Raw genomic sequence first — 22,621 nt, 5'->3', positions numbered from 1 at the left:
CTTTGGGTATACCTGATTCATAGGCAAAGTTTGATCTAACAGCCTGCAAGTAGAAGAGGCACTGAATGTTGGGTTTAATAGCAAACTGGTAACTGATGTGTGCAAAAATAATGAAAGTATCTGAGTGATGTGAGCAGAACAGTAACACCATCCACTGCACAGAGTCACTTAGGGGCTGCCCAGGTTGTGCTAGTGGTAAAGAACCCACCTGCCAATGCAGGAGATACAAGAGATGCAGGTTCAATCCCTGGGTTGGGAAGATCCCCTGGAGGAGGGCATGGCAACCCATTCCAGTATTCTTGCCTAGAGAATCCCATGGACACAGGAGCCTGGTGGGCTACAGTCCATAGGGTCACAATGAGTCAGACACAACTGAAGCGAAGCAAGCAAGCAAGCAAGAATCACTTAGAGATTTTATTTAAATGAAGATGCTAATTTAGAAGGTCTAGCAGGACTCCTAGGTGATGCTGTTGCCACTGGTCCGTCAACATATCACTCGACTCCTGACTGATCTTAAAGGAATTGGGGGATGGTTTGTAGCTTCTCACCTTTCTTTGCCCTTACTTCACCCTATTCGAACACTTTGGAGCTAGACAGTATCCTTCATGTCAGGTTACTATAACTTGATAAACACTGCTGTTATACCAACATTAAAAAGGAAGAAAAAGATCAGTGACTATAAAGTTTTTGACAAAGACCCATGGTATAAAATATACATTCTGATTCAGTACACACATAAGTGTACTTAAACATGTATGACCTGAACAAATGTGTCATGAACTCTGATTGCAGATGCATTTAGCTTTTTTCTAATATATTATTCTTTTCACTCTATTTCATCAACAAAATGTCGTTTCCTAGTACACCACTAAGTCTCAACCCACAATTTAAAACCAGCATGATCCTGATGACTGTGGATACAGAACTAAGATTCTTACAGGTCATATTTGCTGTTTCATTTATGAAAAATTGCATTCACTGATTTATAATCTGTTTGAGACATGTGAGGGCTTTGAGGAAGATTAGGATTTTGGAGGGCCTTCAAGCCTATGTTTATCAAATATTAGCTCCGTGTTCATTTGGGGCAGAAGCTGAGTACTACCTGAAAGGAGGATGGAGGAGGGAGTGAATCGTGTTCTACCGGGTTTGTGACATTTAGCATAAGGAAAGTGCTGTGGAACTGGACTGACATTCCTTGACATTCCTTAGATACCACCTAGCAACACCCGCAGATGCAAGAAGTGGTCCCATTTCCTCAGCCCAAATGGCTTATCTAAGTGTTTCTTCCAAATAGTCTGTTTAAGACAAGTTCTGGTAAAATCAATTTTCTCCATCTTGTCCCAGTCCAGCTGACATTTTTGTGGTGTTTACAATCCAATTGTTGATCCCCTGTGAAGTTGGCCCACACTTTAAGTTCCAAATTCATTCACATAACATGAACATATTAGGCACATATTGGACGTTTGGTAATTCTCAAGACACATCTATTCCTGCCCTTAATGCTTGGTGCCTAGTAAGGATTTTACATAAAACATGAGAAAAATGATGTTAGGGTTAATACAATGTCATGGGAGCATAAAACAGAAGTATTTGAGTATTTTTCTGTAAAGGGCTGGGTAGTAAATATTTAACATTTTGTCGGTCATTATGGTCCACATCTCAACTGCTCAACCATGTTATAGCAGCCACATACAACATGTCAACAACAAGTGTGCCTGTGTTCAAATAAAGCCATATTTACAAACACAGGCAATGGGCCAGATTTCATCTTTGGACCATAATTTGTGCAACCCTGATCTAAAGGTGTCTAGGGAGAATCAGAGGAGACTTCCTAGAAGAACTCAGTGTTAAAACTGACTCCCAAACATGCATATGAGTGAGCCAATAAAAAGAAAGGAGACCCAGAAGAAATGGGCATAGAATGTGGATGTAGCTTAGTTTTTTTTTTTTAATTAAGATTTTTTTTTTAGATCAGTTTTAGGTTCACAAACAAAATTGAAGGTAGAGAAATTTCCCATATATTCCCTTGCCCTCACACAGGAATTGACATTTGGCAACTGAAGAATCTACACTGACACACCATAATCACCCAAAGACCATAGTTTACACTAGGGTTCACTCATAATTTAGTATATTCTATGGGTTTGGACAAGTGTTTAATGACATGCATCCATCATTATGGCTTCATATGGAGTATTTTTACTGCACTAACATCCTCTATCAGAGAAGGCAATGGCACCCCACTCCAGCACTCCTGCCTGGAAAGTCCCATGGATGGAGGAGCCTGGTGGGCCACAGTCCGTGGGGTCGCTAAGAGTCGGATATGACTGAACGACTTCACTTTCACTTTTCCCTTTCATGCGTTGGAGAAGGAAATGGCAACCCACTCCAGTGTTCTTGCCTGGAGAATCCCAGGGATGGGGGAGCCGGGTGGGCTGCCATCTATGGGGTCGCACAGAGTTGGACACGACTGAAGCAACTTAGCAGCAGCAGCAGCAACATCCTCTGTGCTCTGCCTGTTCCTTTTTTCCCCCATCACAGTCCCCAGCAACTGCTGATCTTTTTACTATCTCCGTACTTTTGCCTTTATCAAAATGTTGTATAGTTGTAAATGTACAATGTGTAGCCTTTTTATATTAACTTCTTTCCCTTAGTAATATGCATTGAAATTTCCTCTATGTCTTTTGGTGGCTTGATAGGGTCATTACTATTTAGCACTGAATACTATTTAGCATTACTATTTAGCTCATTGTCTGGTTGTGCCACAGTTTATTTATCATTCACCTACTGACGGACAGCTTGGTTGTTTCAGGCTTTGGCAATTATAAACAAAACTGCTGTGTGCAGGTTTTTGTGTAGATTTCAGTTTCCAGTTCCCTTAGGTAAATAGTAAGGATTAAGATTGCTGGATTATATAGTAAGAGCATGTTTATTTAGTTTTGCTAGACACTTCTAAATTGTCTTCTGAGTTGACTGTTGTGCTGTTTTGCATTCACCAGTGACGAATGAGAGTTCCCGTTTCTCCACATCCTCACCAGTCTTTGCTGTTGTTGTTGGCCTGATTTTGGCTATTGAAGTAGGTCTACAGTGGTATCACTTTTTTTAGTTTGCATTTCCTTGATCGTATATGGTATGCAGCCTCTTTTCCATGCTTATTTGTGCATTTCTTTTGGTTAGGTATCAGTAAGATCATTGGCCTATTTTTCAATTGGATTGTTTGTTTACTTATTGTTGAGTTTTAACAGTTTTTGTATATTTTACATAACAGTCCTTTATCAGATGTATATTTTGCAACTATTTTCTCGCATTCTGTGGCTTGTCTTATTACTCTGACATTGTCTTTTTTGGAGCAGAGGTTTTAAATTTTAATGAAGTCCAGCTTATCAATTATATTATTTTTTGGACCATGACTTTAGCTATTGTCTAAAAAGTCATCGCCATTCCTAAGGATGTTTAGATTTTTTTGTATATTAAATTAAGTTAATTAATTATGTGCGGTTCTGCGGGGTCTTCACTGCTGCGCACAGGTTTCCTCTGGTCACACCGAGCGAGCGGCTACTCTCCATTGCAGTGCACGGACATCTCACGGCAGTGGCCTCTCTTGTCCTGGAGCACAGGCTCAGGTGTGTGGGCTTCAGTAGCTGCAACAAATGGGCTCAGCAGCTGCAGTGCACGGCTTTAGTTGTCCCATGGCATATGGAGTCTTCCCCGGGCCAGGAACCCTGCGTTGGCAAGCCAGTTCTTATCCACTGTCCAGTTCAGTTGAGTTGCTCAGTCGTGTCCGACTCTTTGCGACCCCATGAACCTCAGTATGCCAGGCCTCCCTGTCCATCACCAACTCCCGGAGTCCACCCAAACCCATGTCCGCTGTACCACCAGGGAAGTCCATTCTCTCCTATTTTGTCTTCCTGGGGTTTTATAGTTTTGTGTTTTATACTTCGGTCTTTGGACCATTTTAAGTTAATTTTAGTGAGGGGGGTATAAGGTCTGTGTCTAGTTTCTTTTCTTTCTTTTTTTTTTTTGTATGTGCATATCCAGTTGTTCTATTACCATTTGTTGAAAAAATGGTCTTTACTCCATTGTATTTCCTTTGCTCCTTTGTCAAAGTAGTTGACTATATTTGTGTGGGTTCATTTTCAGGGTCTTCATTCAGGTTCCACTGTTCTATTTGTCTGTGTAGCTTAGAATTTGAGGAATATGTGGAACATTATTTTATTCATGTGTCTGTCTATCTATCATCTGAAACCTATTTTCATGTTTAGGGAATTTTCCCACTTTACTAGTCTTGGTAGGAAGCAAAACTCCCTTCCCTAAGTGGGCTGAAATGGCAGATGCTTGTATCTTCAGTATTTCTTCTAGCTAAGGCACAGGTATATAGGCCAATCTCTACCAGTCAGACATATCCATTCCAGACTTCAATTCATCAGCCAGTGATGAAAGAAAGAGGAAGATAAATCAGTCTCCCCCTGTCTTTCTCACTGTGTTACGCACATATGTCTAGCATGGACTTAGTAGTGGTTGCAGTTTTGAGATACTGAGGCTTATGTGGTACCAGAACAGTTCAAGATCTGGAGCTTATCAGTGGTGGCAGAAATTTCTACATTAGGCCAATCCTGCAGTGAGATTTTGGGCATTATTCCTCAAAACTGAGCTTCATGCCCAGTTCTCAAACCACCCACAATTCTAGGAGATATTCTGTGGTTTCAGTAAACTCCTTGCCGATGACTTGAGGTAGAGTCAGCTTTTGTTGTTTGTAATGGGGAAATCTGCTGTATCAAGGGAACAGAGAGATAAATAGGAACCAGTGCCTGAGGACTCCTCAAACCACATTAACATGTTTTGAATTTATTATTAGTGTTGTGAGAAGTCATTGAAATATATCAAGGAAGAGAATGATATAAACAGATTTGCAGTTTAGAAAGATCACCTTGTAAGCTCCCAGGGATTTTTTTTTTCCTAGCTGCTTACTGATCTGTGCTTAAACTTGTATCTAACACATAGCAGGTAATAAGAAAGTTTTGCATGAATGATGGAACTTTTCATGAATGAATTGGAGGAAGGGGTTCAAGTTTGAGGGGGTTGTAAATCAAATAACAATGGTGACCTGGACTAAGTTAGAGTCCTTGAGGATTCAGTGAAATACATGGATTCAGAAGATTGATATGGAGGAGGCAGAATCTAAATAATGTGCATAGAAATTACATATGAATATTTTATAATGCAAATATGCTTTAAAATTAAATTAAACTTACAATGGTGTCAATTTCAATAATTAAATATAATATTAATGGAGAAAGAACATAGGAAAGTATGTGTTGCAAAGATTTTCTCCATCCCCCACACTTGAGCACTGCTTCCATAGATAGAACCATGTCAAGGGATGATGCATGGATTGAATATAAGCAACTTCCAATGCCAAGAAAGAGAATAAACCAACAGTGTAAATAATCATTTAGTGCTGAAGAGATAAACATAATATCAAAGGCAGTCGCTTCAGCTGTTCAAGTATCCTATTCTTTCCTGCATTATTTGGGTTACCCAGGCTGTCACTTTTTTAATAAGCCTAACAGTGGATTCATTTAAGTAGATGAGGAGGATTTAAAAGATAAAACCCAGATTGGCGTTCAACACTCCTTTCTCCTAAGCCCTCGGAGATGATTTAATAAGAAGGAGACAGAATATTAATATTTCTGAATTTTTGTTTGGTTGGATGACCTTGGTAAAAGCAAGTAGGCAAATTTAGAAATTAGTTTAATTGACTGTTATTACCTTCCTGCTTTTTCACTGGAATAATTGACTGGTCATTCAAGTTGATTCACTAATGGAGCAGGTAGATAAGTTAGGCAGGGAAAAAAATCTCCACTGGAGTTCAATAATTTTCCCCAAAGCCTCCTGGCAAATTGCATATGTTAACATGAAATTTCACTTTACATTCTCAAAACAATACTCAATAATATAGAAAATCAGGTCATTAGTGAACGGCTAGCATAATACTTTTTCGGCAATAGTATGCAGCATTGGTATTCTGAATAAAAACTACCATCCCCTTAGAGACCAACCAAACTATTTTGATGAAATTAAATCAATAATACTCCAGGCTACAATGGGAAATGCACATTGTCCAGTTTATTATGTCCAGTGGAAACATTTAGTTGTGAAAGTAGCGTGGATTCTTAGCCTTTCTGCTAGCCAGTGAATTTGGTCAACTCTTTAACATCTTCATGATGCGATTTCCATTTTGGGGGGAAAAAACAAATCAAACAATAAACTAGCTTATATATTCTTACCAGTCAGCAACCTCTGGCCTAAAATATGTACTAGGCAGGCAGGACTTTTGGGGTCTAATCTGATGGCTCTAGAAAACTGACTTCAACCTTCTCCCAGCCATACAGGCTAGTACACTGAGAATATCTTTAAGAGAAATTCTTGGCCTCACAGTGATGCTAAATTAACACATTTATCAGACTGCTTATGTGCACATCAGCCTATGAGGGAAAGGGACTAGGTAAAGAGACAGTTCTGCTTTGGGAAGGAAATGGAGCCACAGAAGGACAGAGAAGTATGCAGACTCTCTCATGGCCTGATTTCATCAGCCCTGTTTTCAGACTCTGTCGGGTTCACTGTGATTTATTTAATGAAGGTCAGTGAGAGAACAAACCCAATGCTTTAACTTGAGAAATAAAGCAGGGAACCTGTGTGTACCACCGTAATAAAACAACAAGCTGAAAAGGAAAATTTTCACACGGCCAATAATTTTGTCAACATGCCACCAGCTAATACGTTTTATTTTCACTGAAATGACAGATTGTTTGTGCCTCAGCCGCTGTAAGTGCAAAACTAAAGTCATTAACATACTTTTGTCTCTGCCCTTAGCACAGTGTTTTAGAATGGAAAGTGCTGAACAGATACTGCTGAATTAATGAAGAATTGTACCCATGTTCTTCCCATTTTCATGGTCCACAAATTCATGGTCCCTAATCCGAGCTCTGCCGTTGGTGCTGTCTAAAAACCTTGTGAGTTTTCTCCATCTCTTTGACTTGTCTATTTCACAATGACTAGTCCAAACCTGCCCCATTCTCAAGACCTGTGTACACATGCCCGCGAGGTCACTTCAGTCGTGTCCAGCTCTTTGTGATTTGATGACTATAGCCTGCCAGGCTCCTCTGGCCATGGGGATTCTCCAGGCAAGAATACTGGAGTAGGTTGCCATGCCCTCCTCCAGGAGACCTTCCCTCTCAAGACCTGACCGCTCCCATAAATCTCTCATCCATGTCATCTCTTTTCAAGTTAATTTGTCGCTTACTAATTTATCCCTTGACTCCTTCAATTCCTTTCCTCTAGGCTAAGAAGATAGGTGCTCCCTCCATGTTAAAGTCAATCCATTCCCATCTTATATTGGAGTATACTGACCCCCTCACACCCTTACCAAATCTAACCCATTTTCTGAACCATTTCCTTCCTCTTCGCCTCCCACAAAAGAATACATCCCCATTTACCCTGCATACTCTTTTCAACTCAGTGCATTTTCCATCCCTCCTTTTCCCAAGGACTACTTCATCCACACTCAGGATACCATCTCCCTGTTTAAAGCTGAAGAGCTCTAAGTTTAACTTTCCAAGTCAGACCATTCCCTTGAAATTTTATGTGTCCCATTGGCTGCTTGTCACATCACTCATGATTGCATTCATTCATTCACAGGTATTTGTTGCATATCTACTTTGTGCCAAGAATGGCTTAATAATAGAAATGAACGGTATGCAAAATGGATAAGGTTCCTACCCTCATGAAGTGTTACAGTCAAACAGCCCTGTAATGAAATTATCACAGAAATGAAGAATGGATATGACAAGCGCAGTGAAGGTGATAGTATGTCTCACATGGAACACTTCATATCCACTAAGTCCGCCTCTTGTTCAGTATCATTTCTCACTCCATGCTCTCAAAATCCTTCAAGGTTCTCACTAAGATGCATGGTGTTGCTCTTGATCGCCCCCTTAATCCTGACATCAGCCCATCTTCAAGTTCTGCCTTAAAAAAAAAAACCTATAATATAATATTTGCTAGCTTTATGTCAACAGCAGTTTTACATCTCAGCTCCTCTGTCTTGCCTGTACTTTCTCGGCATTAGTGCAGTTGGTCACCCTGTCTTCAATCTTTTTATTCTCAGACCCATTCCCACCTATTACCAGAGGGACTTACAAAAACCACAAACCTGACAGTGCCATTCATTTGCTGTTTTGCTCAGGGTAGTTACTCCTGGCTGCTGTAACAAACAGCACCAATATCTTAGAAGCTTAAAACAATAAGTGTGTATTTCTTAATCATGTTAGATTCAGACCAAGGTCTGATGGATCTCCTTGATCACTCTTTTCCAAGGGATGTCTCAGTGATTCTGTTTGTTCCAGTATGTCAGGCTGACATTCAAAATTGTATCTTTGAGGTCCTATAGAAGTGAAAGAGAAAAAAGCTTAGGGTCTCAGGATAATTTTTAGGAATAGCTGTGGCAACATTTAATAATAGAAATGAAAGGTATTTTTGTTACACCGACTGGCCAGAAGGTCAGTATAGTCCCAACCTATACACTGGGTGAAAGTCAGTATAGGTGAAAAGACTGAGAAGTTTAGTCATCTTGGCCACCAAAGGAAAACAAAAAACATAGGAGTCCAAGCATCTAGCTAATCTCTGCCTGACTTGCTTTCAAGAAGTCTTTGACTTCTTATAGTCTAGAAAGTTCGGGCCCCTGGTTGTGGGTTATAAGACTCATGTGCCAACGTCTCCATTCTCCTTGTCTCTTGTCTTTCTCTGTTTTATATACCTGTTCTTACTCTTGACCACTACTCCTCGTTTCTTTCTCTCCCTTTAAAAAAAAATTCACTATCTGTATTTTCTTAGTTGGATACATTTTTCTAGTGGATAGTGTGTGTTGAAAGAATTGTGTCTCACAAATTGTGTCTCTTAAGTATCAGATTCAACTATATTTTGAAGCTATGTTTACAGAATTCCTTGCTTAAGGAAGGCTTTGCTCTTTGTATGAATGACTGACTCAACGAAGCATTTTCTAGGTGAAAACTTAAGTCTCAATACCTTAGCCACACCTCACAGTTCAGAAACGATGCCGAGAGAGAAAATTTACAGATGTCAAAACATGTCCTCTGTCTTAAAGGGCTGTTTTTTCAAGGGTGTCAGGATGAGAACTATTTTTCTAAATACCGAGTGGCCTATTTCCTTAGGCATTTTCACCAGAGTAAATACATGACTATCACCAGTGTTGAAATCAGAGTCTAGAGAGGATCTAATCACCAGGGCCCAGCATCTAAGTGGCCAGGATAGAATTAACTGTGACCTAAGCTTTATGTTTGGAGATTGTGATTAAAGCCAGTTTTCACCTTCAAAATTATTTTTTTCCAAGAACCATCTGATTATCACCATTTCTCCATCATATTGTCTGGGCTGAGAGTTGAATGCCTTCTAGCCTCTTGACAATTACTCAGAATATACTAAGAATATCTACCTCATAGGACTGTTGTAAGGGAAAATATGATACAACAGTAAAGCTTTAAACTGTTGGCTTTTTTTATTATTAACATTACCTTGGAAAAATCCATGGAAACTTATATAAACACTCAACACATAATAGATCATCAATAGCTCTCTTAATAATATTTATTTATGGGTTTGAACATAGTCAAAGGAAATGGCAACCCACTCCAGTATTCTTCCCTGGGAAATGCCATGGACAGAGGAGCCTGGAGCAATACAGTCCATGGGGTCACAAAGAGTCAGACACGACTGAGCGACTAAGAGAGAGACAGGTAGTTCAATGATTATCTATGAGAGATGTTTCTGTTAGTGTCTTTGAGGGATATTATCTTTGAGGAAATTATAGATATACATCTATGAGATATATTTAATACCTGGCGGGCTGCAGTCCATGGAGTCACAAAGAGTCAGACACAGCCCGCAGATGACTAGAAAATGAAATGACTAAGAGCAACAAATCCTCTCAAACCAGAAGAGAATGAGTTGTCCTGTGTCAAAATATCCTGTCTCGCACGGTAACAGTAAATTCCCACAGAGATACGGTGAAAATATTGGAAAATCTTTGTATCTAGAGAGCTCACTTTTGCTAGTTTCACTACAGGGAGCCTATGCTCCTCTTTAGAAACTGGAGTTTAGCTTTTTACTTAAATAGCCTTGTTAACTCTGAAACCTCTTTATTTTTCCCCCCCTTTGGCTGCGCTGCAAAAGCTTGCAGGATTATAGTTCCAGGACCAGGGGATGAACCACTAGGAGGATTTGTGAAGCTAATAAAGATTGTGGCAGATGGGAAAGAAGTATGTTTAGTTGTGTTAGTAGCCCTAGTGACAAAAGGGGAAACATTAGCTTTAAGGATGACTGGTGTGGGTACGTGAACCCAAGTGTTACATAAAGAATATGTATGCATGCTCAGTCGTGTTTGCAACCCCATGGACTATAGCCCACCAGGCTCCTCTGTACATGTAATTCTCCAGGCAAGAATACTGGAGTAGGTTGCCATTTCCTCCTCTAGGGGATCTTCCTGACCCAGGGTTTGAACCCACCTCGCCTGCGTTGCAAGAAGAGTCTTTATCACTGAGCCATCTGGGAAGCCCACGTAAAGAATATACCAGTTCGTGCTTCTCAGAGAGGCGTCATCTGGGTATCTTGACAGATTCTCCCACTAAGAACAACTAAAAATGCCTAGTGAAAATATAAAGAAGTGTCATTTTAAATTAGTTAATGAGCCGGCAGATGAGTAAAAACTATTCAGAGGCCCTAAACTGAATGAATGTGGGAAGACAGGGAAAAAGGACTCCTGTTGGTTTTTGTCTTAAAGGTATTTGCTGACCCAGACACCTTGAACTTTGGACTTCTTTCCTTCCCCAAATAAGATAAGCCAGATACACAGCCCAGAGTGAGCCCAAGGTAAGTGAGTACTTTGTAGGACGGACAACCACAAATAAAGCTGGGACCACAAAGAACTGTACATATGTGGTGAAGGTCAAGTAGAAATTCACCCCTGAGCTTGAAAACATCAAATCCTGAAATAAGGCATAGAATATAAAATAAGTATTTCAATGTGTTTAAAATGAAGGATATAAGGATATTCACTGTATTATTCTTACAGCCTTTCTGATGTTTGAAAATTTTCAAACAAAAAGGAGAAAAAAACCTAAGGACTAGAAGTAAACTTCTTTAATACAACAAACGATAAGTATAAAAATGTACAGCAAATATCTTACCTAATAGTGACATGTTAAAAGCATCTGCCCAAGGCACTGGTATCCAATATCAACACTTCTATTTTAAAATGTGTGGAAATCCTAGCAGTAAGGCACAAAAAAGAATAAAGGGTGTAGGACAGAGAAAAAGAAATAAAATTTTCAAGTTAGATAATATGATTACCTACAAAAATTATTCAAATACATTAAAAACAATAATGAGTTTAACAAATCTACTAGATATGGAATCAATGTATAAAAATAAGTAGAATTCCTGCAATCTTGCAATTGTTTAGAAAACATTTGTTTAAATAAAGTTACCAATTATGAGAAAGAAATCTGAGCACTGAAGAATTGATGCTTTTGAACTGTGGTGTTGGAGAAGACTCTTGAGAGTCCCTTGGACTCCAAGGAGATCCAACCAGGCAATCCTAAAGGAGATTAGTCCTGAATATTTATTGGAAGGACTGATGCTGAGGCTAAAACTCCAATACTTTGGCCACCTGATGCAAATAACTGACTTATTTTTAAAGACCTTGATGCTGGGAAAGATTGAAAGCAGGAGGAAAAGGGGACAACAGAGGATGTTTGGATGGCATCACTGACTAGATGGACATGAGTTTGAGCAAGCTCCGGGGATTGGTGTTGGACAGGGAAGCCTGGCATGCTGCAGTCAATGGGTTCACAAAGAGTCGGACAAAAATGAGCAACAGAACTGAACCAATTATCATAGCATCAAAAATACAGAGTGGTTAGAAATAGATCTAACCAAATTTGAGCAAGAGACATTTTTAGAGAAAGATGTAAAAGTTAGTAGAGATTGTTAAAGAAAAGCTATGTAAATAGACAGACATAATATTTGGGGTTTAGACTATGAACATTACAAAGATGTTGATTTTTCTCAAAATTCATCTACAAATTCACTTTGATTATTGGTTTGAAACCAACAAAAACTTCAATAGACTTTTTCTGTGAAACTTGCAAATATGATTCCAGAATTAACATAGAAGGATATAAGGACAAGTATACTCACTATGAAAAAAGAACAAAGTAGAGGGATTGCCTATGCAGATATCAAGAATAGTCACATAGTTGTAGTAATAAATTCAGTGTCTTGCAAAGGAATAGATTAATTAACTAGTGGAATTGTAAGTTTCAGAAACAGATTTACTCACATAGTAAAACTTCTGGTATGATTGAGCTGGTATTATAGAATGGGTATAAAAGATGGGCTTTTCCATAAATGATTTCTGAACAAATGATCATATAAAAGGGGAAAAAATAAAATTAGACCCTACTTCACACCATAAACCAAAATTATAAAGCTCTATAATTGAGAACAATATATTTATAAACTTTGGGTTAAATCTAAGAGTTTATGAGTGTTTACAGGATATTCTTTATAAACCTTCAGGTTATAAATATATTGAGTATAAAGGATTTTTTTTAAACAAGTCAGAACAAGCATGAACAATTAAAAAATGGGTTTTTAAAAGTGTATTTAAATTGAAAACTTCTGTTCAATGAGGGATATAAAGTGTTTGGTAAAAGAAAATTCACAATAGGGCAAATATGTGTATAATTCATGTAAATAACAAAATATCAGTATCCAGAACAGATATAAAAACCTCCTATAAGCTAAAAAGAGAAGAAAACTTTAAGAGTATTGAGTAATATGCTTAAACAATTCTTCACTTAAGAGAAAACCCAAATGGTCAATAACATATGAACAATTTGTTTAATCTTATTAGTAGCTAGAGAAATGCAAATGAAAAGCCACAATAAAATACCAACATGTTTACCACAGCAGAAAAATTAAAAACATTGAATAATATTAAGCCTTGATGAGAATATGGAGCAAGTGCAAACATGCACAGGTGGTAGAATGGTAATGGGCAAGATCATTTTGGAAAACAGTTTGACACTGTCTAGTTCATTTGAGATGCACATATTTAGCGACTGAGCAATTTCATTCCTGTCTCAGAGAAGCTCTTGTCCAGGATACATGCACAAGTGTTTACTCCAGCGCTGTTTGAGATAGCAAAATGCTGGAAATAACCCAAATATCCATTCACATGAGAACAGATAAATAAATTGTGGCATATTCATCTGATGAAATACTAGATAATTGAAAATGAATGAATTACAACTGGAAGCAAAAACTTAATTGATTCTCAGGTACATAATGCTGCAGAAAAATGCACTAAGTATGCTTATACTTGTCTGAAGTTCTGAGCAATGCACAATTAAATAATGTATAGTGTAGGGTTACATACTCTGTAGTGAAGCAAACATGTGAAGGAAAATAATTCTATAAAAACATTGCATTCCAAATAATGGTTACCCTTGAGGGATGTGGTGATTAAACTCTTTGCTTTGGAAAACACAGGGTTTCAAAGGTGATGGTAAATTTTGTTAATTAAATTGGACATGGGTACCCAGATATTTGTGTTGATTATTTGCCTTATGCATATTTAATAAAAAAGATTTTGTATCTGTTCAATATTTAAAAGAATTAAAGTACTGAGTTAAGTTAGAGGCATTTTGATACATCTACTTGCTTTCTAGGATTATTTTAAAAATTATTCACGGTGCTTTCAAAACTAGGCAGTAAAAAATTAAAAAGGCCAATGGGAGAATGGATACATGTATATATACATGGCTGAGAACTTTTGCTGTTCACCTGAAACTACCACAAACTATAGTCTTGTTAATCCACTATACCCCAATACAAAATGTTTTTGGTCTTAAAAAGTTTAAAAAATGTAAAAAACATCAATGATTTTTACAAGAGCACTTTTCTGAAAGATTATCCCAAATATGTGCTTCTCTTGGTAGATTTCTTTTATAGACACACCCAGACTGTGTCTACTTAATTCCTACCAAGTTTTGGAAAAATTTACTGACTCAGTCATCACTGAATTCTGGGCTGTACATCCTCATAGACAGGGTACACTTTGCCAGGAGCACTCACTGTGTATTCTCTATATACCCTTCTCTTTCCTCGTGTAACTCCTTACAGCTCACCTGGCAGAACTCAGATATTCTTTATAAGGTTACTCTGTCTGTTGAAGCTCTAGAAAATTCTTAAAGAGATGGGAATATCAGATCATCTGACCTGCCTCTTCAGAAATCTGTATGCAGGTCAGGAAACAACAGTTAGAACTGGACATGGAACAGCAGACTGCTTCCAAATAGGGAAAGGAATACGTCAAGGCCATATATTGTCACGCTGCTTATTTAACTTATATGCAGAGTACATCATGAGAAATGCGGGGCTGGATGAAGCACACACTGGAATCAGGATTGCTGTGAAAAATGTCAATAACCTCAGATATGCAGACTACCACCCTTATGGCAGAAAGTGAAGAAGAACGAAAGAGGAGAGTGAAAAAGTTGGCTTGAAGTTCAACATTCAGAAAACTAAGATCCTGGCATCCAGTCCCAACACTTCATGGCAAATAGATAGAGAAACAGTGACAGACTTTGTTTTTTGGGACTCCAAAATCACTGCAGATGGTGACTGCAGCCGTGAAATTAGAAGACTCTTGCTCCTTGGAAGAAAAGTTATGACCAACGTAGACAGCATATTAAAAAGCAGAAACATTACTTTGCCAACAAACGTCTGTCTAGTCAAAGCTATGGTTTTTCCAGTAGTCATGTATGGATGTAAGAGTTGGACTATAAAGAAAGCTGTTCACTTCAGTCGCTCAGTTGTATCTGACTCTTTGCAACCCCAAGAACCGCAGCACGCCAGGCCTCCCTGTCCATCACCAAGTCCCGGATTTACCCAAATTCATGTCCATTGAGTCAGTGATGCCATCTAACCATCTTATCCTCTGTCGTCCCCTTCTCTTCCTGCCTTCAATCTTTCCCAACATCAGGGTCTTTTCAAATGAGTCAGCGCTTTGCATCAGGTGGCCAAAATATTGGAGTTTCAGCTTCAACATCAGTCCTTCCAATGAACACCCAGGACTGGTTTCCTTTAGGATGGACTTGTTGGATCTCCTTGCAGTCCAAGGGACTCTCAAGAGTCTTCTCCAACACCACAGTTCAAAAGCATCAATTGTTCAGCGCTCAGCTTTCTTTGTAGTCCAACTCTCGCATCCATACATGACCACTGGAATAACCATAGCCTTGACTAGACGGACCTTTGTTGAGTAAGTAATGTCTGCACTTTTTAATATGCTGTCTAGGTTGGTCATAACTTTCCTTTCAAGGAATAAGTGTCTTTTAATTTCATGGTTGCAATTACCATCTGCAGTGATTTTGGAGCCCCCAAAAATAAAGCCAGCCACTGTTTCCACTGTTTCTCCATCTATTTGCCATGAAGTGATGGGACTGGATGCCATGATCTTAGTTTTCTGAATGTTGAGTTTTAAGCCAAGTTTTTCACTCTCCTCTTTCATCAAGAGGCTCTTTAGTTCTTCCTCACTTTCTGCCACAAGAGTGGTGTCATCTGCATATCTGAGGTTATTGATATTTCTCCCAGCAATGTTGATTCCAGCTTGTGCTTCATCCAGCCCAGCATTTCTCTTGATATACTCTGCATATAAGTTAAATAAGCAGGGTGACAATATACAGCCTTGACATACTCCTTTCCCTATTTGGAACCAGTCTGTTGTTCTATGTCCAGTTCTAACTGTTGCTTCCTGACCTGCATACAGATTTCTCAAGAGGCCAGTCAGGTGGTCTGGTATTCCCATCTCTTTCAGAATTTTCCACAGTTTATTGTGATCCACATAGTCAAAGGCTTTGGCATAGTCAATAAAGCAGAAATAGATGTTTTTCTGGAACTCTCTTGCCTTTTCCGTGATCCAGCGGATGTTGGCAATTTGATCTCTGGTTCCTCTGCCTTTTCTAAAACCAGTTTGAACATCTGGAAGTTCACGGTTCATGTATTGCTGAAGCCTGACTTGGAGAATTTCGAGCATTACTTTACTAGGGTGTGAGATAAGTGCAATTATGCAGCAGTTTGAGCATTCAAAGAAAGCAGAGCACTGAATAATTGATGCTTTTGAAGTATGGTGTTGAAGAAGCCTCTTTAGAGTCTCTTGGACTGCAAAGAGGTCCAACCAGTCCATCCTAAAGGAAATCAGTCCTTAATATTTATTGGAAGGACTCATGCTGGTGCTGAAACTCCAAAACTTTGCCCACCTGATGCGAAAAACTGATTCAGTTGAAAAGACCCTGATGCTGGGAAAGATTGAGGACAAGAGGAGAAGGGGGTGACAAGAGGATGAGATGGTTGGATGGCATCACTAACTTGATGGACATGAGTTTGAGCAAGCTGTGGAAGTCGGCGATGGTCAGGGAAGCCTGGCATGCTGCAGTCCATGGAGTCAAAAGGTCGGACATGACTGAACAACTAAACTGAACTGAACTGACCCTGCCTCATGCAAAAGGGACAATAAAAATATGTTTACTAATTGAGTAAGTAATATGTGAAGGAATAATGAATAAGACTAACACCCTTCCATCAAAGAACCTGTAGTCTAGTAGACAGAGGTAAATACAAGTCAATGGCATACCCTTCTGCATTAGTAATAAAACGGTAGATTAAAAAAACAAGTAAAAAAAATGATAATTATGTGGCATGATAAAGGTATTAGCTAAAGCTAAGGTGGTAATTGTATTGCAATATATAAATGTATTGTCAATAGGTTGTACATCATAAACTTTTATAATGTTATATATAAATTATAAAATAAAAGTGAAGGTTGGGATTTGGTGCTTGTTGGCAATGAATATATTAGTAACTAAAATTAATAACTTGGTCCCGTTAAAAGAATGAATCATTTTTTTAAAAGAACATGTATCTTAACATAGTCTACTGGACATACCTATGAATACTACTGATACCCCAGTCAGCATACTTAGCACTCAATCTTGGTTTCATTTTATTATTTTTTTAAAATTTATATTTAATTGAAGGATAATTGCTTTACAGTGTTGTATTGGTTTCTGCTCTACACAGATCTTAGTTTCTAACTAAGATTTCCTACTAAAACAAACTCAGGCATTTTGGATAAATGGCTGATTTATTGTGTGTTCCAAGAAATCAGTTCTGTTTTTCAATATGTATATACATTCTTTTTGTTAAAATAGTCTTTTCCATTCTGGTTTATCAGGGTTTCCCTTGTGGCTCAGCTGGTAAAGAGTCTGCCTGTAATGTGGGAAACCTGTGTTCAGTCTCTGGGTTGGGAAGATCCCCTGGAGAAGGGAAAGGCTAGCCACTCCAATATTCTGGCCTGGAGAATTCCATGGACTATATAGTCCATGGGGTCACAAAGAGTCAGACATGACTGAGCAACTTTCACTTTATCTAAAGATATTGAATATAGTTGTCTGTTCTATACAGTAGGACCTTGCTGTTTATCCATTCTATATATAAAAGCTTACATCTGCTAACCCCAGCCTCCCATTTCATCCTTCCCCCAGCCCCCTCTCCTTTGGCAACACCAGCCTGTTCTCTATGTCCATGATTCTGTTTTTGTTTCATAGATAGATTCATTGTGTCATATTTTGGATTCCACATATAAACGATATCATATGATATTTCCCTTTCTCTTTCTGACAGTATGATCTCTCGTTGCATCCATGTTGAAGCAAATGGCACTCTTTCATTCTTTTTAAGGATGAATATCATTCCATTGCATACACTCACCACATCTCTTTTATCCATTCATCTGTTGAGAGACATTTAGGTTATTTCCATGTCTTGGCTATTTCAAATAGTGCTGCTATGAACATAGGGGTGCATGTATCTTTTTGAATTAGAATTTTGTCTGTATATATACCCAGGATTGATGGATTCCATGGTAGCTCTATTTTTAGTTTTCTGAGGAAACTCCATACTGTTTTCCACAGTGGCTACACCACCTTACATTCCCAGCAACAATGTAGGAGGGTTCCTTTTTCTCTACACCTTCTCCAGCATTTGCTGTTCACAGATTTTTAATGATGGCCATTCTGACTGGTGTGATGTGGAGCCTCAATGTGGTTTTGATTTGCATTTCCTTAGTAATTAGCAAGGTTGAGTGTCTTTTCATGTGCCTATTGGCCATCTGTATGTCTACCTTGGAGATTTTATTTAGGTCTTCTGCCCATTTTTTTTTTTATTGGGATGTTGGGTTTTTTTGTTATTGTTGAGTTGTATGAGCTGTTTGTATATTTTGGAAATGAAGACCTTATCACCTCTGTTGTTGGCAAATATTTTCTCCCATTCTGTACTTTTTTTTTTCTTTTTTTTTTTTTCAAATGGCTTCCTTTGATGTACAAAAGCTTGAAAGTTTGATTAGGTCCCATTTGTTTATTTTTGTTTTTATTTTCTCTTGCCTTGGGAGAAGGAATTAATTCTTGAGCCTGGAATATCTTGAGTCAGAAAGTAAGGAAGGACTTTAAGACTGATGAGGACCTACCAAAAACGCATCAAAGCCAGCCCGAAGGGCTTTCCCCTGACCACATTTGGAACAATTGGGCTTTGAAAGAATGATGGTAATGAATATAATGCAGTGAATTAAAAAATAACTCGTGAGGCCATAGTCATGATAAAAAAGACACAGGGAAGAAGGAAAGGGAGGCTCTTCTTTAGTGATGCATTCATGGGGGAAAAAAAAAAAAGATATAGGGAAGGAGGAAAGGGAAAGTTCTTCTTTACTAAAGTATTCTGATATATGTGGTGAGAATCACCAGATTGGAAAAAACAGTCACCATTTTGCAGCCCCAAATGTAATAACTAATTACATCCAGTTAAATAACTGATCATCCAGGTAAATTTCATCCATGCTGAAGTTTTGCAGTGAAAAATTATTGGGAAACAATATGTACACAGTTTCAAAGTACCAAATTGTCATATATACTTAATTGCAGAGGTGCAAAAGTACCTTTATAATGAAGAAGTGTGGCACATCCCACCTTTACCGAGTGACTGAACTACTGTCACTAATAATGGAAGAAGCAAACAATATTTGCTATCTGATGTTATGTACCAAGGAGAACATCATGATATGACACTCTTGTCAAAAATATTTCATCTAAATCTATTCATGAGGAAACCACAGGCATATTCATCTGAGGGTCATTCTACAAAACAACTGGCTTCAACTTTACTGACTCTTAAAATATGTCACCAAGATGAAAAACAGCTCTGAAGGAGATCAAAGAGACTTGGCAGCCAAATTCAATGTGTGGTCTTTGGTTGATCTTCGATGGGACCAAACGTAAAGGACATAGAGAAAACCAAAGGATTTTGAATATTGCTCCATTTTAGATGATATTATTAATATATTAGTGTTAATGTTCCTGAGTGTGTCAATGGCACTGTGGTTGTATAGGAAAATGACCAGGTTTTTAGGAGTTTCATGCTGAAGGGGTGAAATACAAGGAGAGGCAACCTGCAGATCCAAGCTAGTTTTCCTTGTCTGTCTTCGCCTTATCTCAGCAGAGCCCTGGAGATGTGCGTAAACGAGCCTTTAGTTGATTCCCAGGCATCCACTCTAGCCATCCAGTCTTTCTTGATGAGTTCCCGGATATCACAGGATAGAGATAAGTCACCCTGACTCACTCTTCCTCACTGAATTTCAGTTCTTCAGAATCTGTGAATCTAATAAAATGGCTTTTTTAAGCCTCGATGTTCAGGATTAATCTGTCATGTAGCGATTGTAACCGGAACAGAGAAATAAGGGGTAGGTAGGTTCTGTTGATGGATTAATTGGAGTCTAATATTAGTGCTTCCTTTATACGATAGGTCCTAATTTTATTTTAGTTTTTTTGCCTAGTTCAGAGATAGCTCCATCTACATCCCTTATTGTTCTGTTGACACCAGGGATTCTCTGTATTTGACCAGAGGACAGGCATAGCACCTTCCTAATTAATCTTTTCTAAGTTCTTTTTGATGACTGGCCTTTTCAATCTCTGTGATTAATTCTAAGTATTCGATTAGCCTGGAGGTGGGTGATGAACTTATGTTTGCAAAACCACTTTTTTTCAACCCTTTGCTAGTCTCAGACAGACAATCTTGCCCCTTACTTTTAGAGTATGGGGGCAGGTTATCACCTGATTACATTCTCAGCTTTAAAGTTAAATCTCTGAACCACAGGAAATACTTGGCTACATGAGGATTTAGGTTTAGCTTCCTCAGGATATATTTGAAAATCCATATTGCTCTTCTTTTTTATTCGACTGAAAGCTTTGAACCAGTAACTCTGTGTAGACAAAATGCTAATGTATTATGATTTTGAGATATTATAATTCTGATGCTTAATATTCTTCATGAGTTCATGTGCTAAATTTCAAATGTTCTTTTCATTAGAATTGTTCATATAATGAAATGTTCATTATATTCTCTTAACTTATCATAAGTGTGTATACATATATGCCCAAATCCCCAGTGTGTGTGTGTGTGTGTTTTTTTTTTTTGTATTTAAAGTTTTAATTCTAGAGTAGTTTTATACTTACAGAAAAAAATGCAAAAATAGTATAGAGAGTTCCTTTGTACCCTATATCCCTTGGAAACTATTGCTGACATCTTATATTACTATGGCATGTCTGTCATAACTAACAACTAACTCTGGTGTATTTTTATTACCTGAATTCTATGCTTTGGTTTTTATTGTTGTTAATTTTTCCCTAATGCCCCTTTTCTGTCTTATGTTCCTGTTTAAAATAGCACATTACATTTAGTCATCATGACTCCTTAGCCTCCTCTGTGTTATAGCAATATCTCAGACTTATGTTGGTATTTATGACCTCTATAATTTTGAGAACTACCAGTCATGTATTTGGTAGTATGATGCTTGATTTGGGTTTGTCCAATAATTTTTTTTTCATGGTTAGATTGGAGTTATGAGGTTTTGGAAAGAAGAGCATAGCACATCATATCGAAAGTGCATGCTATCAACATGCCTTTCCACTGCTGACATTGACCTTGGGCACCTGTATACAGTGGTGTTTGTCAGGTTTTTCCACTACATAGTTACCTCCCTGCCCCCTTCCCACATGGCTTCCTCTGAAGGCAAGTTCCCTAAGAGTGGCCCACATCTCCAGAGTAGGGAGTCATGCTCCACCCTTTTAGGGAGCAGCTCCTCCATAAATTATTTTTAATTCTTCTGTGTGTGAGATTTGTCTATTCTTGCCCATCCATTTATCTATTCTTTGATTCATATGAGTATAGGCTCAAGGATATTTACTTAATACTTTGGGTTATAATCAAATGCGATGTTCTTTATCCTGTCTTTCACGTTGTTCCAACATTTGCCAATAGGAGCTCTTTCATTTGGCTTCTGATTCCCTTTAACATACTCCCATTATTTTGTTTTTGAGAATTTCCTTCCTTTCTGGAATGAGAAAATGCTCTAATATCAGGTTGCATATTCCCTGCTCCAACCCCAAAGTCAGCCATTTCTCCAAAAAGCCCTAGTTTCTTTTACTGATCTCAATGTATTTTTATGTTTTTATAATATGTAAACATGCATTATTTCTGTTTTTTTTAAGCCAATTTTAAATTCTTAGTGTGCATAATTGGTAATCTGCTGTGACATTCTTGCTATCAGTGAAACTTCTAGCAGAATGAAGAATCCCTCCCTCACTCTAATCTTTGCTTGTCAACCCTAGTTCCACATTTATGATTGCTGTAGAGATTTAAAAATATACAGATTTTCAGGCTCGTCCTGAGGCCAATTAAATAAAAATACCAGAATTGGAGCTCAAGCATGAGGACTATTTAAAAACATCTTTAGGTAATTTCTCATTTGTAATCAGGCTGCTATGTTAAGTCTTAATTCCATCAAACTCTTAATGGCTACTTTCAACTCTCAATGTTCTTTTGTTAAGAACTGTCAACAGGGCTAATTTTATTATTCAGAAAGTCTCCCCAAACATGTGAAATGAAAAAATTGAACATTCATGTTCCTCCACAAAGCGTTTTGTCGCTCTGACAAACCTGAGTCATATGGGCTATGAAAGATAAGTATTTTAATGTAGCAAACAGTGAAACTTTGAACAGTTACAACTTAAAGTCTATAAACAATAGTTTTAGAGAAAAACAAGAATATTCTTAGAACTTGAAAAATATAAATCTTGTATATTGATTAATATATTAATAATTGATTAAACATAATAAGGTAGTAATTGATTAATCATACCATTAACCTAATGGTAACATTTATAATTGATGGTTTTCTATTAAAGAAAGAAAAAGATATTAATTTGATCAGTTACTCTAGTGTTTAATAACCCAATAGTTGGAAAATTAGACAACAATTTTTAGCAAGTTATTGGGGTAATAGGAAATTAAAACCTCCCTTTCCTGATAAAATTTAGAAGTAATGGACTCTAATGAGAGTTTGTCATGATTTGGGGTGAGCCAAGTTCTTCTTATT

The sequence above is a fragment of the Budorcas taxicolor genome, chromosome 12 (assembly GCF_023091745.1).
Source record: "Budorcas taxicolor isolate Tak-1 chromosome 12, Takin1.1, whole genome shotgun sequence".
NCBI classification, from domain to species: domain Eukaryota; kingdom Metazoa; phylum Chordata; class Mammalia; order Artiodactyla; family Bovidae; genus Budorcas; species Budorcas taxicolor.
The sequence above is the reverse complement of the archived record's forward strand: the minus strand, read 5'-3'. Positions refer to the sequence as shown.